At 30.2% G+C, this 19,383-nt stretch overlaps 1 protein-coding gene and 1 long non-coding RNA gene across 4 annotated transcripts in view; one reads left to right on the forward strand and one right to left on the reverse strand.

Annotated features, from left to right (window-relative positions):
* Window positions 1-15,800, forward strand: part of LOC135847007 (uncharacterized) — a 54,025-nt gene extending 38,225 nt beyond the window's left edge. For all 3 annotated transcript variants that reach the window (XR_010559067.1, XR_010559066.1, XR_010559065.1), the window contains 2 exons: window positions 10,441-10,756; window positions 14,765-15,800. This is a non-coding gene — a long non-coding RNA (uncharacterized LOC135847007). The remainder of the gene's footprint in view (window positions 1-10,440; window positions 10,757-14,764) is intronic.
* LOC135846553 (orexin/Hypocretin receptor type 1) overlaps window positions 1-19,383 on the reverse strand; it is a 111,818-nt gene that overhangs the window by 54,597 nt on the left and 37,838 nt on the right. The gene's annotated exons all lie outside the window — the stretch shown is intronic.

Here is a 19,383-nt window from a genome sequence, read left to right on the forward strand (position 1 = left end):
GCCATGTTTATGGTTGATGAATTTATCTGATAAGTGATTCCAAAAATATAATTCAGAAATGTGTAGGTGTTTACTGGTACGTCTACTTACCCTACTGTAGGTGAACTGAAACGATGGGGTATAATTATGGGTGATGGGGGGGGGGGGGGGTCATAGTTATCGTTCAATCGTATACTGTTAACTTGGTAAGGGTTGAAGTGTGTTTTTTTTTAAATGAACGATAGTATCACATTTGAATTGATAACAAACAAGGGAAGTGTGCTGTTGTAATCTTTCATCATTATTTTTTTTCGTAAAATAAACATCCTCGTGTGAGGATTTATTATCGCAAATAAAACGCGGATTTGCCACAAAAATATGCAAAGCACGCCGATTACCTCGAAAAATTATAATTACGTATTGGAAATCATTTTCCATACTCCATACAACAACACGTAACGACGAGGCGAACTTTTAATTAAAATTTTTTTCAACGATTAGATGTCATTTTTGTACCGAAATTTGACTTTTCTTTTATTAAAAATACTTTCGAGTTTACTCGTTCATTTTTCGAGTTATCTTGACGCACGTATTTCAAAATTACGAGTACGTTTTCGTAACCATTTCCGCATTCAGTTCTGGGTGGCGAACACAATGATAAAATTCAGCTATAAAATTCAACCAAATGCAGTATTTTCAAACTGGTGTCATGTACTTAATTTTGTTTCAAAATATGGTAAAGTTATTACCTATTTGTGCTTTGGAAATTTATGCATATGCTAAAACGTGTATGGTGAATGGGTGTAATTTGGGTTGCAGTGTTACTGATAACAGGAGCGTGATTTATATTCATACAATATGCATGGAGCACGTTCAGAAAGTTCTACCAGCATGTTCGTTTTTATTTTTCTCGGATTAAATGAAAGTGAAATTAATTTAATAAGGTATACAGCGAGCGTGAGAATATTTTACAGGGCGTCCTGAAAATCAATCGTCAAGTACTTAATGTAGTAATATTTTTACCTACGAATAAATTGGTCCCTCGCCAGATAAGCTGATAATTAATTCAAAAAAAACACGTAATAAGGTGGATCACAAAAAAAATTGGATGGGTTTTGGCCAAATTCTGTAATGCTTCCAATTATTGCTTTCACTCCTTTATTCAAATAAGAAGAAATTCTACAAAAATGGACAAGATTGACAAAAATTTGAAAAAAGATGGGAGTTTTGATTTTGAAGTCTCAATTACTGGAAAAGTTTCAAGTCCAAGTAGTCATGGATATGTTTTTTGCTGCTTGAAACTTGATTTAAGTACAACAGGGGTGTTTCAAGTATTCAAAAGTCTGATAGAATGTCTGACCTGATTTCATTAGTAACTTGCCAAAAAAATTACCAGAGTTTTATCAAAAAAAAACGAGTACCTAGGTAATTTACCAGAAAATTACGAGTAGTTTACCAGAAAATTACGAGTAATTTATCAAAAAATGACCAGTACTTTACCAAAAAATTACCAGTAATTTACCCAAAAAATTACCAGTAATTTACCCAAAAAATTAACAGTAATTTACCCAAAAAATTACCAGTATTTTACCCAAAAAATAACCAGTAATTTACCCAAAAAATAACCAGTAATTTACCCAAAAAATTACCAGTGATTTACCCAAAAAATTACCAGTAATTTACCCAAAAAATTACCAGTAATTTACCCAAAAAATTACCAGTAATTTACCCAAAAAATTAACAGTAATTTACCCAAAAAATTAACAGTAATTTACCCAAAAAATTAACAGTAATTTACCCAAAAAATTAACAGTAATTTATTTACCCAAAAAATTAACAGTAATTTACCCAAAAAATTACCAGTATTTTACCCAAAAAATAACCAGTAATTTACCAAAAATTACCAGTAATTTACCAAAAATTTACCAGTAATTTACCAAAAATTGTCCAGTAATTTACCAAAAAATTACTAGTAATTAACCAGTAAATTTATTTTATTTCATTTCAATTCAATGCTGAAATTGAAGGGCCTGATGGAAGAAGGGCCTCCTCGGAAAAACATACCTAGTTTTGAGAAAAACGCGTTTAAAGTTTTACTTTTGTTGCCAATTAAAAACTACTCAACGTAGTGATTTGTGATTGGTGTTTTTTTTTACCGACTTTGCCGTGAAACGGAAAAGTAAGGTATTGTATTTGTCATGATGGTTGAGGATTTGGGTGGGGGTGGGTTTTCTTGACGTTTTGGAGTGTGCTGATCACGATAAGACATATGGCGCAAAACGAGATAAGTTTATATATATATTTATATATAGCCGCATACAGGCAAACTCGTAATGTTTTGTATAAACAGCAATCTCAAGACCCCTCTATAACTTCGTTGCTGTGCATACGCTCGACGCGTCACCCCATAGGCCTGATAGTACTCGATGTTAGGCCGCGTTATATTCGTTAACTTGATTTTTGGGGGCCCTGTGGAAAAGTTGCTCATTGCCGAAACATCAATTTTTCAGGAAAGCTTTTTTTTTCAAGTCCTATGCATCCATGTTTTTCGCAAATACATTTTGAACAAAGCATCCTACAAAAAAATAACCAGCTCTGAGCAGAAAGGAAATTTTATGCTCTACAATTTCCTTCATTGCATTTTTTTCATAGGATGCATACTTTCCTCGTAAAATCAATGTTAATGTTGAAAAACACGAAAATGCGGACCTGTATAATCAACTTTAAATTGAAATTGAGCAGTCAAAAATTCATTTTAGACGATTTTTGATCACGCCATGTGAAAGAGGAGACCTTCAACCACCAGAATCACCAAACAGAACTTGAAAAATGAATAAAATAGTTCTTAGCAATAAGCACCTTTTTCTCATGTCCTCGTAGATAATAATTAGGCTATGCACTCATTTGAAAATTGAGTCAAATGAGAAATTGTATAAACAGCAATCTCACGTCCCTGCTCAAACTTCGCCAGTAGACTCCCCACACCTTGTAGATTCATATAGCACCTCATCGCAAAGTCACGTCCTAAAAAGGTTACGAGTTTGCCAAAACGTTATGAGTTTGCTGGTTAATCTAGAAAAAGGTTACGAGATTGCCCCCTAGAATATGTATTTATATATTTATTTATATATCAATTTATGTATAAATTTGTGTCACGCTGAACTCAAAAGCTCCGAACTTTAAGTCGAAACTGATGATGGCAAAATATTGCTTTGATACTGAACTAGAGAAATTTTTAATTTGGTCGAAATCGGTTCAGCCGTTTACGAGATATGAACGTTTAAGTGTGTTTCAACGTTATGGATAAGCAGAAATTTGTGTAAACCCTTATATCTCGCAAACGACTCACCCCCAACAAACAGATGGGGTGGTTAGGGTGTGTAAGTTGCAGATTGGTACGCCGAAGGTCGGGTGTTCGAATCCCGCGCGAGTCAAGAGGAGAAAATTTTTTGTTGATTTTTTTGTTAATTTTTTTGTTAATTTTATCCGTCCAAAATTTTTTTGCCATAAAAAATCAAAATTTTTCAAAAATTTCTAGTGTAATTTTTGTTTTAACAAAAACCATTAAGTTTTTGGTAAATAGCCAGTAAATTTTGATAATTTTTTTTTTTTTTTTGTTAATTAATAGTAATTTTTAGTAAATAAAATGATTAGTTATTTTTGGTGAATTACTCGTAATTAAAGTTGGTCGAAAATTTTGGTAAATTGCTTGGGTAATTTTTGGTAAATTGGTAAAGTTTGGTAAATTGGTAAAAACCTTTGACAGTAAATTACTGGGGTGATTAAAATTCGGTAAAAAAATTGGTAAATTAGTGAGGAAATGTCTCGTAAATTACTGAGGTGAATGTTGGTAAATTGCTGGGGTAATTTTTGGTAAAATGGAAAATTGGTAAATTAATGGGTAATGTCTGGTAAATTACTGAGGTAAATGTTAGTAAATTGCTGGGGTAATTTTTGGTAAATTCGTAAATTTTGGTAAAGTGATAAATTTTGGTAAATTGATAAATTTGGGTAAATTCGTAAATTTTGGTAAATCGGTAAATTTTTGTAAATTGGTAAATTTTGGTAAATTGGTAAACTTTAGTAAATTGGTAAATTTTGGTAAATTGGTAAATTTTGGTAAAATGGTAAATTTTGGTAAATTGGTAAATTTTGGTAAAATGGTAAATTTTGGTAAATTGATAAATTTTGATAAATTCGTAAATTTTAGTAAATTGGTAAATTTTGGTAAATCGGTAAATTTTGGTAAATCGGTAAATTTTGGTAAATTGGTAAATATTGGTAAATTGGTAAATTTTGGTAAATTGGTAAATTTCAGTAAATAGCATAATTTCAATTCTGGATAAAAATTAAGCCATTAAAAACCTCTAAATTTTGGTAAATCGGTAAATTTAGGTAAATTGGTAAATTTTGGTAAATAGGTAAATTTTGGTAAATTGGTAAATTTTGGTAAATCGGTAAATTTTGGTAAATCGGTAAATTTTGGTAAATCGGTAAATTTTGGTAAATTGGTAAATTTTGGTAAATTGGTAAATTTTGGTAAATAGGTAAATTTTGGTAAATAGGTAAATTTCAGTAAATAGGTAAATTTCGGTAAATAGGTAAATTTTGGTAAATAGGTAAATTTGTAAATTTTGGTAAATAGCTAAATTTCGGTAAATTGGTAAATTTCGGTAATAATTTTGTTTTTTGTCAACAATTTTCCTGATATATTATTCCACTTGTAATATGACGGTTACGTCTTCATAAGTATGCTAATTTTTATTTGAAAATCAATTTCATAAAAGTGTAATATGATGGCTACTTATGATTGACTATTTTATTTTGTCGATGTTTTCGACTTTTCGTATTCATTAAATCGGTAAATTTGGGTACTTCCGCGCATTTTGATAAATTGGTAAATTTTTAAGTAATGTCTGGTAAATTACTGAGATAAATGTTGGTAAATTACTGGGGTATATTTAGAGCAAAGTCGGTTGATCTTGCGAACTGCGCAAGATGTTTTTTTTATTTGAAGTGTCAGCAACAAGTATTGACCATCACCTGCCAAATAATTTATCCACATCTTTGAAAAAAATGAGATTTAAAAACTCACATGGGAGGCCCTTCTTCCATAAGTTGATTTTGATTTTCATTAACTTCATCTTTTAACGTGATTAAATCGAAAACTAAGCATTTTTAAAAAAAAACTAATGACATTATGTCGATTGGAAATTTAATTCTCTGCAACTTTGACTACTTGAAATTTTCATAGGATGCTTCCTCTCACCTCTATATCAATTTTTTTCTATAAGCTGATTTTGATTTTCATTCAAATTCATCTTTTACATCATATAAATCAAAAACTAAGCATTTTAGGAAAAAACTAACGACGTAATGTCGATTGGAAATTTAATTCTCTACAACTTTGTTTACTTGAGATTTTTGTAGGATGCTTCCTTTCGCCTCCTGATCAATTTTTATGAAACTGAAACAGGTACCTATGGTATGGCTGTAGTACACCTATTGAGATGTTTTATTCAAAGAGATATGAATAAAACATCACGTAGCTTGCTCTAGGAACAAGATCATGAACTGAAACTCACACCAAAGGTAGTAAAGACTTCAAGGAACTCAAATCACCAAAAGGCGGAAAAAGGGCCTCCGGCAGAGGAGGCTCTTCTTCCATCAGGCCCTTCAATTTTATTTAATTTAATTTAATTTTTTTATTCTTTGTCTCTTCGTCTTTTTGTCTTTTCGCCTTTTTGTCTTTTTGTCTTTTTGTCTCTTTGTCTTTTCATCTCTTCGTCTTTTTGTCTTTTTGTCTCTTTGTCTCTTTGTCTTTTCATCTCTTCGTCTTTTTGTCTTTTTGTCTCTTTGTCTTTTCATCTCTTCGTCTTTTTGTCCCTTCGTCTTTTTGTCTTTTTGTCTCTTCGTCTTTTCCTCTCTTTGTCTTTACTCCTTTTGTCTTTTTGTATGTACATATTTTTGTCAGTCTTTTCATCTTATTGTCTTTTTGTCTGTTTGTCTTTTTGTCCCTTCGTCTTTTTGTCTCTTCATCTTTTCCTCTCTTTGTCTTTTTGTATGTATTTTTGTCAGTCTTTTCATCTTTTTGTTTGTCTTTTCTTCTTTTTGTCTTTACATCTTTACCTACCTCTTTACATCTATTCGCCTATCTGTTTATTAGTCTTTTCATCTTTTCATAGCCAGAGCTTTATGCTCAGATTTACTGCAGCCAAAAGCCCATCTCCAGTCAAATGTGCCTGTACAGACATGAGTCATCTAACCAAAATTTTATCTGATTTCAAGGTCATCTGACTACCTCTCCCTCCTCTTAAGATCATTAACTGTCTCACTGGCCTATAAAGCCCTGTCACTCTAACCTCTTTCGGTCATATGCCTGCCTGTCTGGCCTCTGTCTCATCTACTAAGGTCATTGACCGATCTGCTTGACTTCTCAATGGTGTATGTCTTCCTGTCTGGTCTCTTGAGGTCATTGACCCGCCTGTCTCACGTCTCAAGATAGTCTACCTACCTGTCAGACCTCTCAACACTTCAACAGTTCTGTTTATTAATTTTGGTTTGAGTTCTAATTAAGTCAGATTTGGTGTATAGAAGTCCACATTAATAGGTAGGGGTGCTTGTAAAAATTTCATAGATTGGTAATTTCTTTCAAGTTTTCCAAAGTCTAAACTTGATGTCCGGAGTTGAATGCAATTCTTTCCAAGTTCTTCAAAAATTTACCAAAAAAAATCACTTGTAATTTACCAAAAAATTACCAGTATTTTACCAAAAAATTACCAGAAATTTACCAAAAAATTACTAGTATTTAAACAAAAAATTACCAGTAATTTACCAAAAAATTACTAGTAATTAAACAGAAAATTACCAGTAATTTACCAAAAAATACCAGTAATTTACCAAAAAAAAAGGGTGCAATTTATCGTTACTTTAAAAAAGGGGGTTAGCACGATAACAGTAGTGGGTTATCACGATAAATAAGTATTCACGATAAAAAAGAGGATTGCACGATAAAAAAGTGTATTTCACAATAAAAAAATGTATTGCTCGATTTCTTAAAAAACGAACGATAAATTAGGTGGTATCCACGATATATATGATAGTAAGAACAATAAAAGATTAACAATTTCCACAAGAAGTTTCTGACAGAAGGAACGATAAATAAGTGTTGTTCACGATAAAAATAAGGATAAATGAACGACAAAAAGTATAAGATTTTCGCGAGTGAATAAAAAATCAAGTGTTCTAGTAAGTACCAATTTCAATAAAGCTTCACGAGATAACGCCGGTCTACCTCGTTTATATTTTTGACCCAATAGGATGGATTTTGCTGCCAAGGGAGAGTTGAAATTCGGTAAATTTTCGCCTGAGCCTAATACTTTTTCTCGAAATGTCCAGATTCTCCCCTAATTGGACTTGGAAAAATCATAGATTTTCAATGAAATTATGAAAAATTCTATATTTTTACCTATTCAATGGCCTTTGCACCTTCCTTCTGTGGCCTCACTTGAGTTTCGAACCAAAATAACGTTAAAAATGAATTTTGGAGCCCAAAAAACGTACATATCAATACCCTACTCGACTTTTTCATAAATTTACCCCCTTTGCACCCCCCCACCCCCTCCAGAATCCCATTTGGGTTTCGAACCAAAATAACGTCAAAAATGAATTCTGGAGCCCAAAAACGTACATATCGATGCCCGCCACTCGACTTTTTCAAAATATTTACCCCTTTGCACCCTCCTCCTGAGGCCCCCATTTGAGGTTCGAACCAAAATAACGGCAAAAATGAACTCAGTGCCTCAAAATACCTGTGTATTAAAAAGATTGACGTCCAAATTTGCATTCATTTCTGAAATATGATTTTTGACACCCTAAAAAATAAATCTGTCCCACTGTGTGCGAGCGTTTTCTTTTGTCAATGAAAAATATCGTGCTAATCAAATGAAAAATATCGTGTTTATCAATGAAAATTATCGGGCTAACAACCTTTTTCAATGGTTGAAAAATGCTGTGCTTACCACCTAAACTATCGTTACCAAGCCACGTTTTATCGTTCAAATGGTTATCGTGCTAACCACCTTTTTTATCGTTCGATTATATATTTCCCAAAAAAAAATACCAGCAATTTACCAAAAAATTACCAGTAATTTACCAAAAAAAATACCAGTAATTTACCCAAAAAATTACCAGTAATTTAATACAGATTTACGAGTAATTTACCAAAGAATTATGAATAATTTACCAAAAAATTTCCAGTAAGTTACCAAAAAAATTACTGGTGATTCACCAAAAATTATTACTTCCTAATTCATTGAATGTTATAAGTAGAGCTCGGATTTTTATGCGCTTAAAAAATAATTTTATGCGCATAAAATATGCATTTATTTTGATCAAATTATGAAAAAATATGCCCTTATTCATCAAAATATGCACTTTTATGCAACATCAATATGGGTATCTATAGAAAGGATTTTTCATTTTAAAGGTGAAGAGAAGGCTACAAAATTAAGAAATTCAAAAAAAGGAGGCTAAAGTCTTCAATTTTACTTCGAATAATCAATTTTAGGTTAATTGTAAATCAATTTGAAAAATCGTTTTTTCAATTTTTTCAAGTTTTTCAATTTTTAATGAAAAATCTTACCAAAAATGGACTTTTTATCCAAAATTTCCAAAATATGACTGAAAAATGGAAAAAATGGTCAAAATATGACGAATATGCGCTTAAAATGTCTAAAATATGCATTTTTATGCATTTATACCCAAAATATGCAAAATATGCGCTAACAAGTTGGGCTCATTTTACTCAGAATTGTATGATTCACAAAAATCCATAGGATGTGCGCGATCTTCTGCGAAGAATGAAAATATGACAAATCATAAAAATCCGAGCTCTAGTTATAAGTGATTTACCCATAATCTTTTAAAATTAACTTGTAATATACCTAAAATTGTGACGACAGGGAATGAAAACTTTCTATCAGAATGTAATTATAATCAGAATTTGAGTGAGTAGGTACGTTACTTATTTCTTCAATTTCGCAATGGTAATTCAATACTCACCTGGAACAAACAAAAAATAAATTGAAAATTAGTATAGGTAGGTACATATAGCTTTGAATTTTCAAACATTATAAAAATGAGCATTTGAACCAATTACAAAGAATCAGTCGTACAAACTCAGCTAATCAAGCTATTTGTAAATTAGCTGAAATCGTGGTTCAGTCCACATGAGTTCCAACATTGCCATAATTTCAAGAAAAGTACAGTAAAATAACGCCAGTACTTATTCAGCATTTTCTCGAATTAAATTTAAAACTAGGCAACTCTTTTTACACTGTTGTAGTTTGAGCTACAGCATCGTCAGATATAAGGCGAAGTACTGCAACTGACACACACTGTATGAAAATTTTCAACTTTTTGTTGATAGGTCATTCGACAAACGTAATAATATTCGTGTTCCTACTTTGCTCAAGACAGCTGCCCACTCTTTTCCTCCATTCCATCAGATTTAATGTACATTTGCAAAATTCACTCAACTGTGGATAATTTACTCCAGTCTCCATCTTATATACTACGATTGGATTTCCAATTAAGGCTTTTTTCAACGGTCCACATAATAAAATAAATATAGATAAACGAGTGTGCATTCTAATAAATTAATTTTTTTTTATCCAAATCGCGATAAATATACCAAGCAGCAAAATGACTCGTCCTTTCATTTATGAAATGATATTTCTCAAAGCAGAGCGATTTTCAATTTAGGTTTTAATGAGTCTTGTACCGCTGGTAATACCTACTAGAAAACGTGAAAAGGTAATAAAGTACCTACCTATTTAAATTTTGATATAATTTCTTGTAAAGCGCTTATTAAAAGAGGATTTCAATGCACGTACAAAGGTTGCCTTATATAGTTTAACAAAATAATACGGTGTACCCAGATATATGTATACCTGCGTTCAATATTTATTCAATTTCATACCCAAACGTGAAAAAAAATAATACGAAATCATCTCCCCAGTAAATTAAAAAATATATAATATATGTTTGATGAAAAGTACCCATGTAATAAATGCAATAAGCACTTCAACATCCTACACGTATTCGTGTCTATAACCCTATAAGGAAGAAGAAGAGAAAAAAAATGAGGAATATACAAAATACTCGACAATATACACGTAGAATAAAAGTACCATAAAAATGAATTTATTTTGTACGCCAAGCTATCATTTTCTCTGGTATATGAAAAATGGAATTTGAAAGATTTTTTCGCCTAAGCTCCTTTCCATCTAAAACGCTTTTCACCGTGAAAAACGAATCCGTTTTGAATATAATATTTGCACTTGTTGTTTCACGTCGACGTCGACGTCGTCGTCGTCGTCTTTTCAACCTACAACTACTCGTAATACACCATCACCGTGTACCTAATTTTTCACTCTGCTTTTTTCGCCTTTGTTTCAGGATGGAAGATAATTGCGCCGGAGAATTTGAAAACATCGTTACTTCAGTGTATACGATAACCAACGATCCACGATTTGCCAGTCTCGGCTTCAAACCGCAATGCCTGGCTAAGGTTTTAAAGAAAACCTCTAATGAGCAAAATGGTTTCGTTATATTTGCCCGCAGATTTCTCAATATACCGATGGATGCAGCGTTGTATTTTATAGTAGTTACCTTGTTGGTTTTCATTGTGATCAATTTAACGTGTAAATTATTGCTGTACGTGTTCACGTGAATGTGATCGCAGGCCAGATTTATACAGATGGATTCGTGAAAGGTAGGAGTAATATTTCACTTTAATGAATTTTCGATAATTCTATGAATTAAATAGAAATTGAAAAATTCTATTTTAAAAAAATAGATTCTCAAGTGGGAGTTTTTATAGAAATTTTGATGCAATGAAATGTAAACACTCTGCTCTTTTTATAGCTTCCATTAATAAAAGGGTCCTATATACTCCTTAGTTTTGATGAAGCAATCAAAATGATGAAATTACAGAAAAAACTTTCAAAATATCATTATACAGGGTGTCCTGGGGTTAGAGTAAGATTGTAGTAGACTAGTATAGCTCAGCAATTAGGCAACCCTTGATACTTCTGTGCACGAATGGCTGCATAATATGCATCGAGCAGGAGAAATACCTATTCCAAATTGCATCAAAACAAACTATTCGAGTTTACTAAAATATACTTTTTAAGATTGTTAGGTAGGTATAGGTACGAATAGTTTTTCAAAAACACTCGACGTTTTTAATAAAGATTGTAGGATTCAGAAAATTACCTATCTTAAAATTCAAAAAATCAATAAAAATAGACAGAAATATAGAAATTTATTATTCTAATAAAAAAACACCAACTTCACAAACCAACTATCTACCCAGTATTGTTGTTGGAAATGTCCTCCAACCCCCCCCCCCCCCATGAAAATACTATGCTAAAATTCCGTAAAATTTTCAAAATAAGAACGAAATATCTCAAAATGATCCAAAGATTGACAGAATTGATGCCAAAATGGTTTTAAATTGATAAAAAATTGGTTGAAATGAGGCAAAAACTTCTCAAAATAGAACGAAAATTGGCTAAATTTTCTTTTAAATCGTTGAAAGTAAAATGAAGAAAAAAAATAATGCAAAAAATGCATAAAATGTTCTCACAATACTCTACTATCAACAGCAAAATTTAAAATTAGGTAAATAAAAAATACAAAACAATTGCGTAAAATGAATTAAAATCGAAAAAAATACCAGAAAATTTCTTTGAAATTCCATAAAAAATGCAAAAAAAAAAAATGCTGAACAGCGAAATAGTGTAAAAAATTCTAAATTTTTTTTGAAATTATCAAGAAAAAATTGATAAAATTGACGGAAAATGGTTGAAAATTAGGGGGAAAACATGATAAAATTATATTAAATTTTGTGAAATGCTGTAAAAAAAAAAATTTAAATTTACGAAAAGATAAAATGAAGTCAAAGTTGGCTAAAACTGAAAAAAAATCTCAAAATAGTTTTAAATTGAAAAAAAAAAATGATTAAAATGTGGCAAAAATTTCTCAAAATTGAACGAAAATTGGCTACATTTTATTGAAAATTGTTAAAAGCAAAATAAAGAAAAAAAATAATGCAAAAAATTCGTTAAATTTTCTCACAATACTCTTCAATTAACAGCACATTAAAAAATTGAATACAAAATATAAAAAAATAGTGTAAAATTAATTAATTGAAAAAAAAATGTTTTGAATGCTACAAAAAATGAAAATTCAGGACAAAAATAGTGTAAAAAATCCAAAAAATTGTTTGAAATTATGAAAAAAAATGAATAAATCTGTAAAATGGTTGAAAATTGAGAAAAAAACTGATAAAATAATAAATAAGTATAAAATTTTGTAAAATGGGGTAATTTTTTTTTTTAATTCATGAAAAGATGAAATGAGGTCAAAATTGCCTAAAATTGAAAAAAAATCCCAAACTTTCTTAAAAATCGTTAAAAGCAAGTAAAACAGAAATGAAAAAATAGTAGAAAAATGCACGAAATGTTCACACAATTTCACACAATCAGCAGCAAACTAAAGAAAAAAAATACAAATGCAAAAAAACCGCGAAAAACAATTAAAAATTCGAAAAAAAAAATTAAAAAGTAGCTGAAAATGCCACGAAAAGAGAAAATTTAATACAAAAATAGTCTAAAAAATACTGAAAATCGTCTAAAATTATCAGAAATTTGAAGGAATTTGCGTATAAAATAAATTGAAAATTACGAAAAAAAATTATACACAAAATATTATATAAGTAGGATAAAATTTCGCAAAAATGAGTAAAAAATTTCAAAAAATTCATAAACAATCAGCAAAATTTACCTAAAATGGTTGAAAGTTGAAAAAAAAATTGCAAAATGAAGCGAAAATTCCACAAGTCTATAATAACAAAATATCAACCATTTTTTTTTTCAAAAATTCATGAAAATTTGGTAAATTTACCTTAAAATAATTGAAAATTGAAAAAAAATTTATAAATATCGCAAAAATGCTACAAATATGTACTTGTTTAAATATAAAGTGAAAATTAGCAAAATTGGGATAAAAAAATTGATACAGTTTGTGTAAAATTTGATAAATCGTGCTCAAGAAAAAAATAACGTAAAAATTGTTGAAAGTATTTTTTTTTTTTTTTTGAAAAAACAATGAAGTGATGTTAAAAATTTGAGAATGAATGAAAAAGGGACCGAAAAACCTTGAAAGATCAGAGCAAATTATTAAATAATCAGGAAAAAGAAACTAAAAAATTGTTGAAATTTGAAAAAAAAAAATGATAAAGTACGATGAAAAAATCCGAAAAAATAATGCTAAAAAGTTTCTAATTTGATATAAATTGATAAATCGTGATCGAGCATTAAAATAGGTAATTTATAAAACACTGTCAAAATTGTTCAAAATCCCCCCTCCCCCCCTCCGGTTTTCCAGAAAATTGCATAAAAATTATCAGAAATCACAAAAAATACAAAATTTGAACAAAATGTTGACATTTTTTTTTTCATTTTTTCAAAAAATGTTTAAATTTTGGAATAAAAATTAATAAACAATGATAGAATAAGTATCTCAAAACACCAAAACGTTGCGGAAAATTGATTTAAAAAAATACGAAAAATCGACATTAATTGTTCAAAATCAAAATACTTGAAAGAAAATTATCCAAAAATTGATAAAATTGACAAAAAGTTTTAAAATCGAAAAAAAAATGATAAAAACTATTGAAATTGAGAAAAATGTGCAAAGATTGGTGGAATTTTCATAAAAACGTTCAAAAATTGAGAAAAGAAATTAAAATTATCAAAATAGTAAAAAATAGGTAGGAAAATTTTGAAATTGAATTCAAAAGTACGTAGCTGGATTTTCATGAAAATCATCGAAAGTTTGAATAATAATCAAAAAAGTTTTGTAAAACGTGGCAAAAAATTTTGAAAACTCTATCGCAAAATTTCAAAATGGACCCAAAAATCGTACCTATCACTTGGCAAAAAAGTGCAGAAAACATCAGAAATAAGCACGTAAAAGACGTGATGTAAATTTTACAAAATGGACGCAAAAATGATCAAAAAGGGAAAGAAGAAGAAAAAACTGCTTGAAATTAACAGAAAATCACTCAAATAAGCAGGATCAAAAACGGAAAATTGATCGAAAGCATCAAAATGACGTTAATGGTTCCTAAAATAGGTACACAAAAATTGATGAAAATGTTGAAAAAAAAATCCACGAGAAATTATTAGAAAATCAATATGAAAATGGAAGAAAATTGGGTGAAAATTAATTGAAAAATCAACAAAAAATCATGAAAAATAATGCAAAAATTTCATAAAACCTATGAAAATTAGTTTTTCCCTCAAAATTATTCAAAATGCAAGAAAAGTTTGCTCAAAGTACTAAAAAAAAAGAGTGAAAAAAATTGACAAAAATGACGCACAAATTTTTGAGAATTCTGAAAAAATGACGTAATAAAATAACGTTAAATTGCTCAAAATTATTCTAAAATTGGCATAAAAATTGATTTCGAGCTGCTTTCTGAATTTTTAGTATTTTTTACTGCATTTTGCGATTGTTTTTTCAAAGATTTTTCCAATCTCACAATTTCAGTATGGCACAATAAGGTTAAAATGTTCCCCAAAAAATGAAAATAATTCGAAGTTAATTATTCGAGTACTTATTTAGATTTTTTTTCTCAATGTTCTTGGTAACTTTTCGCTCAAAAATCATCACGTTTATGCAATAAAATTATAAATTGTATTTCTTTTTTCAGTTTCCATTCAAAGAAGAAACACTAATGAAGAAAACCCTAAACTTGTGCGTAAAGAAGAAACCTTTCCATCACGGTTGCTTTCAACAAGAGGTCAGTGTAAACATTTGAGCACCACTGAGAAGAAAATACGTTCAACGTCGTAGATTTTCCATTCACCAAAAAGCATATTTCTTACGATACGATGTGTACATATGTAGTACCATGTCGTTATAAAGGGAAAGTAATTGAAGGGGGATATCTATTTAATTTCATTATTATTAGATGGTTACATTTATGATTAAAAACCAGTATAGTACAGATACTGCGGAGCTCGAGTGAAATGCATGACGATACTACGATATGGCTGAAAGGCGAAGTTGGCAACGAGCCACGGTTAATTACATTTTTGAAAGGCTCGAAAGGAAAACAAGCTTTTCATAATTTTATTAAGATTTATCAGGCCGGAACGATATGAAATGAAATTTCATATCTAGATGCGAAAATCGTAAAATAAATAAAATGAGAAATGTACTCTACTCGTATAGTCTCATATAACGTGCTACCATCGCCACACGTCAGTAAAGGGAAAAAAAGAAATATTTCGAAGAATTTTTAAACAAAGGTATCCTCATCATGATGAAATTTTTATTTCTTTAAATTAAATTTCGATACCAAAATACCAAATATTTGTAGTAAACAAAGATTCTTTATTATCTGGCGTTCCAAAGTGAATTCCAAATTTCCAATAAATATAAAAACAGATTTATTGGATTTTACAAATAAATAGGATATCTACCAGTAGGCTTATGATATTTCATTTCAAAACCATAATATTAAAAAATACCATTGTTACGATTGACTGACTTGATTACAAAAATAACCCTCGAGGGCTATATGTCAATTGTATCTGAATTTATTAATACAATAAATTACATTCCAAGTGAAACAAATAATATTCCAGTGACAAATACCTTAGTGTGATTTTTACAATATTTTTTATAACTTATTTGTGAACTCGACCCTGTGTCAAATTATTCAAATACATAATTTTCCCTAACTTCGTCGATTATTTTGCACTTCCCGTTGAATATTTTGGGAGAAATTTGCAAATAAAAATATAGTGTAGGAAGATACTCTCGAACGTAAGTATTACAATATGTATTTTCGCAACTGGTACAAAAATACCGCGAACAATTGTTTCTAAAAATATTCCAAATTGGATATTTTGATCGTTAAAAAAAATGTGCGTGGTAGACGAATAAACGATGAACGAAAAAGGGTCGTGCGGTTGACGTGAGATAATCTACTGCGTATATTTTCACGTATTTTAACAAACAATATAATCTCATTTCGATTATGCTGGCGGTTTTATCGCGTAATTGTTTGCCTAAAAATATAAATATATGCAATTTGTCTGACTTGTTTGCGCCGGCTATGGCCTATGGTAATTGCCTATTCACATCCCTTATTTGTGCGAAAACACCCGGAGTATAGAATGATTAAGCGAGGCGAGGCGAATAATAAAATGGTAATATTATTTCGGTTAGTCTTGAGCGAAGCAAAAGATACGTCGTAGAGTAGCATTTTAGCAGCTATTGTGAATCATGGGGAAGAGTAAGTATATTATTATGCAATTGTACGACAAATATGTTCGATTAGTTGCCTATTTGTCGTCTTAATTTGGATGTGCCCGGAGATGGCAGGTGGAAATGAATGAATATTTGCGACAAAAATAGGTGTCGATGAATGATCAATTTTTTTATCGATCTAGATGCATCGACGCAGCTTTCAAATATGAGAAGTAAAAAGCATAATTCTCAGAATAATGAACTTTTAGACAAATTTTTCAAAAATAACATAAATTTGAACAAGATACTTGGAAAATAGTTCAGAATCAGATTTTTGGAGAAGGGGAGGGGGGTGACCAGAATACATAGGTACGTACAACTACTTGAAAAATAAAATGCAACGAACTACGATTTTTTTGGAGTCCTGTAAGTTGTCTTTTTTTGAGGGACTCAAGGATACTCAAAATGCTCCAATTATGGAGTTTCGACTTAGGTAAGTACTTATTTAAGAAAGAAAAACCAAAAAAAATGAGAAGATTGAATGAACATTGAACAAAAAACGTTTGAGTTTTGAGTCGAAACAGAAAAAAATTGTAAGAACATCACAAAATTGAAGCTCATAAAAAAAATTCCAAAAATTGTAAGAACATCACAAAATTGAAGCTCATAAAAAAATTCCAAAAATTGAATTTCATTTTCAAAGTTAAGGAACATTACAAAATTTACGCTCATAAAAAATTCCAAAGTTGGATTTCATTTTCAAAATTTTGCTGAATTTTTGAAAAATTATTCATGACACCACCATGGGACAGATTTTTTGGGAACTTTTGTAGAAGTTTTTGGAATGGTTTCTTCAGCTGCTTGGACAATAGAAGTTGTGAAATATGCAACTATAGTGTTCAGATCATCTGGTGTAAAGTCAATTAGGAGAACTTTCTTGTTGAAACGTGACTAGTTTACCTTGTTTAGAATCCATTTGGGACATTTTTCATGGGTGGGTTTCTGAGTTTGAAGAGGGATGTTGATGGTGATTGGGAGGTGGTCACTATAATAAAGGTCATCATAGGGGTTCCAGTTCAAAAGATGGGAAATGTTCGGGGACCTAAAAGCTAGATCAATGTTTGAATAGGTACCATTAGAAATGTTAAAGTGAGTGTGTTTTGACTCATTCAGAAGGAAGGTATCATTTTTCAGGAGAAATTTGTCAATTACATTACCTCTATTATTTGTGATACTTGTTCCCCAGGTTTTGGAGTGGGCATTAAAATCTCCTACAACAATGTAAGGTTTTGGTATTTGGGCAAAAAGTTGATCTAATTCATATTTTGTTATGTCCTGGTGAGGAGGAATGTAAACATTACAGACAGATATTTTTGACTTGTAGAAATTTATAGCCTCAATAGTTATTGCATTGGCTTGAATATTGCCTACAGAAATATTTAAGGTAAATGATGAGGTAGTTTTTTTTTTACAAAAATTGCTGTGCCTCTGCAAAGAGCTGTAATTTTGGAGTTAAAAGAGTGATGATTGTGGAGATGTGTCTTTTGTAAGGCAATAATTTCAGGGTTAAATTTGCTTATGAGAGTCCTGAGTTCACCAGACTGGCTGTAAACATCCATTGACGAGATGCAAAACTGCAACTTGACTTAAAACTGGACCATCGAAATAAGGAAATCATTCAATAAAATACTAGGAGCTTTTTTTTTGTCCAAAAAACTGTAAACACGAAGTTTTTTGAACAATTAAGCATGCTCCAAACTTCCAAAGACGAGAAACTTTTAGTGTCGTACTCGTATGTACAATTTTATTTCACTTCAATTTTTTTTTGTATGACTGACAGTTTTTGGCAAAGATTATTTCTTTTGTAATGAAAAAATTGATTTCACTACGAACAATCAATTCGAATTTACCAGCTAAATTTTGGCTCAAAATATTTCAAAATCAATAAGTTTTCCAGGGAAAACTTGCATTTTGATGGAAATTTGGTGCTTTACAAATTCACCCTTCTTCGTTTGTTTTGTGAGATAAGAACCCTCGTTTTTTTCCAAACTTGATTTTTGGTGATGAAAAATTGAATTTAATCTTAAAAAATCGATTCAAATTGATGATTTTGGCTTTTGCTCAAATATTTTAAAGATCTCCAACATTCCAAAATAAAAAAAAAATTAGTAACATTTTTTCGATAAAAATATCACTAATTTTTTTTTTATTTTGGAATCATTTTTGAGGTAAAACCGTTAATTCTTCCCAAAAATCGATTTTTTGTGATAAAAAAATTCAATTTCATCAACAAAGATCTATCCAAGTTGTTCATGTTTAATGTTGCTCAAAAAATGAATGAAAAAAACAAAAGCCCCTTCAAGTTTCTGGAGGGAAATTTTCTGCTCCACAATTTTATATACCTACCTACCTATTTTCATTTTATTTTTAGGGCCCCTAGTTCTTGCAAACAAAAATCGATTTTTTGAGATAATTGATCATCAATTAAAGTTTTGTTCAAAATGTCTGGCAAACTAAACTTCATGGAAGAAAATTATTCACATTCTTCGATGGAAAATTTCATGATCTGTAACTTCGTTCTCATTCATTTTTTTCTGCAAAACTGTTGGTTTTTCACAAAAATTGATTTTTTTGTAGTTAAAAAGTCAATTTTATTTTAGGAAGTCGACTCATTGTTGATCATTTTAAATTTCCCTCAAAATGACTACTGAAAAACGAACAAAAAAGTAGTTTCATGCTTTTGGTAGAAAATTTTCAGCTTCACCATGTCATCTTTATTCTTTTTCTTCGTATTTAGGACCCTTCGTTCTTCCTAAAGATCGATTTTTTGTGATGAAGGAAGTTATTTCACTCAAAACAATCAATTCAAATTTACCAGCTCAATTTTGGCTAAAAATATATCAAAATCAAAAAGGTTTCCAGACAAAGCTTGATTCACGGTGAAATTTTTGTGTTTTATAAATTCACCATACTTCGTTTGTTTTGTAAAATCCTTAGTTTTTTTTCCAAAATTGATTTTTTGTGATGAAAAATGGAATTTCACTTTGAAAAATCGCTTCAAATTAATCATTT

The sequence above is a fragment of the Planococcus citri genome, chromosome 5 (genome assembly GCF_950023065.1).
Source record: "Planococcus citri chromosome 5, ihPlaCitr1.1, whole genome shotgun sequence".
NCBI classification, from domain to species: Eukaryota; Metazoa; Arthropoda; class Insecta; order Hemiptera; family Pseudococcidae; genus Planococcus; species Planococcus citri.